Source organism: Sciurus carolinensis, chromosome 17, assembly GCF_902686445.1.
Source record: "Sciurus carolinensis chromosome 17, mSciCar1.2, whole genome shotgun sequence".
Lineage (NCBI taxonomy): Eukaryota > Metazoa > Chordata > Mammalia > Rodentia > Sciuridae > Sciurus > Sciurus carolinensis.
The window spans coordinates 65842024-65849197 of NC_062229.1; the positions used below are offsets into that span (position 1 = coordinate 65842024).

The window sequence follows — 7174 nt, forward strand, 5'->3', positions numbered from 1 at the left end:
TTCCCAGAATGTGCTTGAAGCTCTAGTTTCTCAAGATGGCCCAGCAAAAGTCTGCCCAAACTTTCTGGAAGGTGGTGCTTTTCCTCTTAAGCTTCACAAGGTACGTGTGCATTTTGCTGAACCAGTTAGAGACTGGTGTCTACTCATCAATTACACGGGCATCCTGTGTACTGCATCACATCTGGAAGTCACTGAGTTTGTGCACCTAAAATTTTCTTAATTAGAGTCTATGTCCTTAGACCACATTCTCCTATTCCAAACTCCTTCCTCTCCAGCCTGAATTCAGCACCCCTGTTCCATACTCACCTCCACCATTCAACAAATACCAAGAGGGAGAAGCAGCTGGAAGCAGTGGATCCAGATCTGCTGCCCAGTCCAGGGAGACTCCAAAAGGAGACAAACACAAGCCTCTCCTAATAGGAGATATAATGAGAGCAGAGCCCATCTCTCTCCCTAGATGATCTTTGAATCCTTGGATGACTAGGGGGAAGTCAAGGTTCAGGGATCCAAGCCACGTCTCAGGGTCAGAGGCCATTTATAAAATTGGCAGTACATTGGTGTCAGCTTTATTTTCACTGTGACCAAAAGACCTGATAAGAACAGTTTCAGAGAAGGAGAAGTTTATTTGCCACTCATGGTTTCTGAGGTCTCACTCATGGTAAATCAATGCAGGAGCTGAGACTCTGATCAGAGTTTGCTTGTACTAGGTACAGTAGTCAGGAAAGTCAAGTGAGCTCAGAGATTTTGGACTTGGGTGCTGGCATCTAGAGAAAAGAGACTCTCTTGAATATTCCAGGGAGGCTGAGAATCCTGAGCAGGAATCAGTGTTAACTCTGCCTCAAGGGGTCAGATTAGGTGCTGGACAGGTTTCCTGTGCGTCTCTAACCCTGCCCCAGAGATCTGAGGAATTAGTAATATTGGTGGCTGGTCCTCTTGGATTACATTTTTCTGGAGCCTGGGAACTAAGAACAAAAAGGAGAACAAAGGAAATCCAATGAATGTTTAACTTCTATTAGGGAAAATAAAACCACCCTAAACAGTGAGATTTTTCTTTCACTTGGGAAATAAAATAATAGCTCAGGCATGCTGTCTGGGCTGTTGTGACTGCTTGACCCTGCCATCACACCTCAGGACCCTTCTTGTTTCCCATTCTGCTGTTCTTCTCAAGACAGCTGCCGAGGCCTAGAGGAGGAGGAGGAACCAAGGAGCTCGAGGCTCAGTGGCTTCCACCCTCATCTCCTTGGCCAAAACACAGTCGTGATCACACCTCACTGCCAAGGATGCTGGGAAATGTGTTTTATATTTCAGTTTTCATTTCTCCAATCAGAGGCTGAGAATATACAGGAGGATAAATGAGCCCATCCTCTGTAAGTCCTCTCTAGTTCTGGCAGTAGGATTGCTGAGAGAGAAAGTGGTAATGTTTATTAAATTTTGCTTCTAGGGGTCATTGTTCAATTTAGATGTTTTTATTTAATGTTTTTACATACAAATGACAGTAGGATATATTTTAACATATCATATATACATGGAGTGCAACCCATTCCAATTAGGATTCCATTCTTGTGGTTGGACATGGTGTGGAGTTTCACTGGTTGTGTGTTCATAGATGAACATAGGAAAATGACATCCATTCATTCCACTGTCTTTCTATTCCCATCCCCTCCTTTCCCTTCATTATCCTTTGTCTAGTCCAGTGAACTTCTATTCTTCCCTCCCCACATCTTATTGTGAGTCAGCATCCACATAGAGAGAACATTCTGCCTTTGCTTTTTTGGGCTGGCTTATTTCACTTAGCATGATAATCTCCAGCTCCATCCATTTGCCAGCAAATGCCATAATTTCATTCTTCTTTGTGGCTGAGTAATATTTCCATTGTGTATATATACCACATTTTCTGTATCCATTTATCTATTGAAAGGCACCTAGGTTGGTTCCGTAGCTTAGCTCTTGTGAATGGAGCTGCTATAAACATTGACGTAGCCATGTCTTAGTATGCTGATTTTAATTCTTTGGGATATATGCCGAGGAGTGGGATAACTGGGTCAAGTGGTGGTTGCATTCTAAATTTTCTGAGGAATCTCCATACAGCTTTCCATAATGGTTGCTCCAATTTGCATTCCCACCAGCAATATATGAGTGTGCCTATTTCCCCACATCTTGCCAATACTTATTGTTATTTGTAGTCTTGATAATTGCCATTCTGACTGGAGTGAGATGGGATCTCAGTGTAGTTTTAATTTGCATTTCTCTCATTGCTAGAGATGTTAACCATTTTTTTCATGCATTTGTTAACCATTTGTATTCCTTCTTCTGTGAAGTGCCTGTTCAATTCCTTTGCCCACTGATTGATTGGGTTATTTGTTTTTTTAGAACAGTGCTCATATTTTCTGTGGAACATAAATCAACAGAAATAGTTAAGCTGCTTCTTCAATGTCATATTAATGTCTCTGTTTCAGATAAATGTGGATGGATTGCATTATCTTACACCATTGCTAGTGGTAATACTGCATGTGTATTTGCATTAAAATAATAATCAAGATTAAATGTAGATTCACAATAATTACAACTATTGCATCTTACACATAAGGTGAGATTTTATGTGGAACGGTCTGTATGGAACGGTCGTGAGTTGGTACAGTTCATCAACCAGAAACCCTTCAAAAGTCTAGATAAGAAGTAGTGATGAGTATAAGAGTCACCTGCAAGGTTTGTTCTCCTCTTTCCATCTGCCAATTCCCCTTTGGTGTGGAGAGCTGCCTAGTCACATAGGCAGGAAGGAGAGAGATAAGCGGGGAGAGAACAGAACAAAAGAGACCCTAATCTATAAAAGATGTAGTGTGTGCTCGCTTCTTGGGATTCTAGAACATCAGCCATGGCCCCCTTCTCCCTCCTGGGAGAAGTCTGTACTACTACTTTTAAATAAGATCTGCTTAATATACGCTTGCCTTGGTGTGCTTCTCTAACATAATACTTCAACATCTGAGGAAACAGAACTCGTCACCGAAAAACAGTGGTATCATTAATCGGTTTTTTACCACAGAGAGTTCTGTTTCACTTATCTTTTTCAAAGAGCAAACCCACTTTTGTTTTCTAAGTAATGAATTTCTGCTTTTGTTAGTTTTGCTTTGTTTACTTAGAGTCACAGACATTGTATTTTTCTCATTCCTTAAGTTGATTTAATACATTTCTCTCTCAGACACCACGCCAGTCTCAGGTTCTTACACAGGGTAAGGCTTGGGCCTTGCATACAGCTGTGCATTTAAATAGCAGTCAATTTAGAGCCCTGGTGGGAAACACTTGGCTGAGATACAGAATTTCTGACAGCTGGGGCAAACCATGGAACATGTGACCTATCATGGGTGACTTGACTCAGCTGTGTGAGTTCAGATCCTAGCACACAGGTCAACTGGCCTCCCACAGCGTTCCTCTGGGCTACTTCTGTCTCTCCAGTTCCAGGGTATCCCTTGGAGCCAAAGCAGGGCAGATACTCCTCTGCCACACACCACCACCTCTTTGCTCCCTTGTTGCAGAGCACAGGGTCTGGCGTTAAAGGAGGATTCTTGTATGAATCAGGTGCAAGGCAAAGCAGCCTCAAAACCCATTTCCACTTTTCAGCAGAGTAGCTCAGCCAGGTTGTGCTTTGCAGATAAAGCTTTGGTAGGCAGGCAGCCCCTGGACCTGGAGGAAGTACCTCCCCACTGGTAAGCCAGAGCCTAGACTTCCCTGTGTGCATTTCTCCCTGGGACCACGAGGTGGCACTAGGGCTTCTTGAAAAGCGGACAAACTGTCTTGCTCAAGGACCTGCCTACTGACCCACCCTGCCAGTAGGGAAGTGGCTCCTAGCCAGTGTCAGTAGACCACCCTGAGAGACTGGGCTTTGCCTGTGAGGGCCAGCCCAGCCCAGAGCACCAAACAGGAAACCCATGCTCCTCTTGAGTGACCGCAGCTCTCCAGGTCTTGGTTTCCTCAAACTGGGAAGGATGGCACAGATTCAGTAGCAAGGGGTAGGAGCACACTGTGAACTAGAAAAGGTAAGAGCCAGAATGCCTTTTGAGGACACAGGAATGGAAAGAAAGAGCTGAGGCTGACTCCACTCGTAAGGAACATCCTGGGTGACTTGCTGAGACCACCAGCCTGGGCAGGGAGGCATCCTCCTAAGGAGGAACCCTAATGATGGTATGGTCAGCACTTTACACCTGCAAACTCACTGAAACCCAACGCCAGCCTTCGGATTCTCTTAGAACTACTTTGATGATTCCCATTTCTACAGACAGGAAAACAGAAACCCAGAGAAGTTGTTACTGGCTGGTGTTAGTATGTGGTCCATTGGGATGCAGAAATGCAGATGGGGAGAGACCCAGGAGGGAGATGGGATGAGGCGAGAGAGGGCAGGAAGGTGAGGAGAAGGACGCCTGCAGTGGGGAGTGGAGGGGAGAAACAGGGGACAGTTGGCTATTGCTGCCAGAGAGGTGGTCTTGGTGTTCTTTTCTGTGTATGTTTGCCTCACCTTAAATCTCCACACAAAAGGTGTGGAGGTTATTAAGAGGAACAAAGGAGAAGGGGTAGGAGGATAGGGATTAGGGCTGGACTAACATGGATCATGCTCAGGAACTGGCTCAAGAAGGGAGACATGGGAAAAATAAAGCTTTAAGGTATTATGAGGAGAGGTAAAGCAAGAGTATTTTGTTTGAGGTCCGCAGGAAGGTGTCGCTGAAGACTCCAGGTGAGTTTCTTCAGGATCCAGGGAACTAGAGAATGGCTTTAGCCTAGAAATATTAATCTATGGAGTAAGCTGATTGTTAGGGAGGGCCAGCTTGGCAGCTGTCAGAGTACACAAGATCGCCGAAGTTGGGCCCTCCCATTTTGGTTTGAGGGGATCTCTTTCTCCCAGGGGACAATAGTACACAAACTGACCAGGTGTTAGAGGGAGGGGATTCTGAGAGAGGTCGGGGTCAGGGAGAAGACAGTCTTGGTGCTTTCATAATTCAGTTCGGAGGTGGAAAAGAAGGGGTAGGGCATAGTTCTTGGGAAGGGGCCAGGCTTTTGGTGAGATGCCAGGGGGAAGAAGAGGGTGGCCATACCATAATTTCAAAAGGGGAAAGGAGTGAGGGTTTCTTTGGCAGAGTCCGCAGGCAGAGAAGGGCCAGAGGAAATAGCTTCACCCTCTAATGGTGGGATCTAGCTGTTAAGAAAGATAGGCTACTGGAGCAAAAGTGGGGCCATACTCTTGTCCCAAGACCCCCAACCCTTGGCCTCCCTTTTCATGAACATAGAAGAGAAATGGTTTGGATAAATTACACAAGTGAAGGACTGGAGCTCGAAGGAGCGCTTGTTTGAGGATCTGAAAAGGCCGTCCAGTGGTTGAAAGTAGTGGCTCATTCTGGGGGCCCTTTGCCATATCATATAATGGTTTAGCTAGGAGGGAAAAATTTGGAATCCATGCCCTGAAGTATCCTGCCAGTCCTAAAAAAGATAAAATATTGGCCTTGGTTTTTGGGGTGGGGAGAGAGTTAATGAGGTGTTTCCTGTCAGTGGTAATAGCCTTTTTCCCGTGTGAAACGAGGAACCCAAGATAGGTGATCATGGGTGTAGAGATTTGCACCTTTTGGGGGGAGGCCCGATACCCCTTTTGGGCTAGGTGATTGAGTAAGTTGATGGTGTCAGCGTTGGAGATTTCAGCCGAAGGGCTACAAAGGAGGAGATCATCTACATACTGAAGGAGCCTGGAGTCAGGAAAGGCTGAGTGGAAACCTTCCAGGTCCACTGCCAAAATCTGCCCAAAGATATAGAGACTATCCCTAAAACCCTGAGGAAGGACAGTCCATGTGAGTTGTTGAGAATGTCTGGTTTTGGGGTCAGTCCAGGTGAATGGAAAAATGTCTTGGGATTTGGGTGCAAGGGGAATAGAGAAAAAGGTATCCTTTAAATTGATAACAGAGAAATGGGTAGAGGTGGCCGGGATCTGGGAAAGAAGAGTGTACGGGTTAGGGACCAGGGGATGGAGAGGAACAACAGAGGAATTAATGAGGCGAAGGTCTTGTATCAACCAGTAGGTACCATTATGTTTCTTAACCACTAATATGGGGGTGTTGTAGGGAGAATGGGTAGGCTGAAGGTATTTTTTAGTTATAAGATCATGTATGACAGGCTGGAGGCCAAGCAGGGCAGTGGTGGACAAGGGATACTTGGATTGACTAGGAAATTGGTTGGGATCTTTAAGGCAAATGTGGACAGGAGGGCAATGGACCGTGGAGGGGCTTTGGGTGTCCCATATGATAGGATTGACAAGGTGGGTTGGGACAGGAAAGTGGGTGTGTGGAAGGCCCTCTAGTGGCCCGGCCCAGTCAGAGCAAAAGGGAATTGTGGAATCTTCTGTCAGGAGGGCCATTAGGAAGTGTAGAGTGGGGGAAGATGGTGGCTGTATTGAGATGGTGGTTTTGAGGATTGAGAGGATATCCCTACCAAGAAGTGGCACTGCACACTGGGGCATGACAAGGAAGGAATGTGAGAATGGGAAATTTTCTATGGTACATGTAAAGGGAGGGGTCTTCAGTGGAAGTATAGATTTCCCTCCTACCCCGACAATAGGAGAGGACAATGGTATTGTGGGTCCCCCAAACCCCCTCAAGACCGAAAATGTGGCTCCAGTAACTAAGAGGAAGTTAATACAGTGCCCATTAACATGAATTTCCACCCTGGGTTCCTGCCTGTAAACAGTGATGGCCGGGGAGGAGGACCCAAAGCCCCGTCAATCGTTGTGTGCCAGGCCCAGGAGGTCAGCATTAGGGTTCCTGGCCGCAGCTCCCCTTTGGGAGGTGGGACAGTCTGATCCCCAGTGACCCATTTGTTGGCATTTAGGGCAAGGGATAATAGGGGTCCTTGGGGTGGGACATGCTCTTGCCCAGTGACCCTCTTTTCCACATTTGAAGCAGGCACCTGGAGGATTTTTACCTTGTGGATGATGTTGGCGCCGTGTTTAGGGGTTCCCTTGAAGGACCTGAGCGAGCATCTGAAACTTACTATGCTCTGCCTTTTCATATCTCTGGTATTTGCAGCATTCAGCTTCCTCATCACGATTATGGAAGACCTTGAAAGCCATAGCCAGAATTTCGGTCTGAGATGTTGCAGGCCCTTGTTCAAGTTTTTTAAATTTAGCCTTAATATCAGGGTAACT

The 7174-nt window shown here is 46.0% G+C and overlaps 1 pseudogene; it reads right to left on the reverse strand.

Annotated features, from left to right (window-relative positions):
- The window catches only part of LOC124968289 (coiled-coil domain-containing protein 14-like), a 31046-nt pseudogene extending 23975 nt beyond the window's left edge, over positions 1–7071 (reverse strand).
- Positions 7072–7174: the final 103 nt, after the last annotated feature.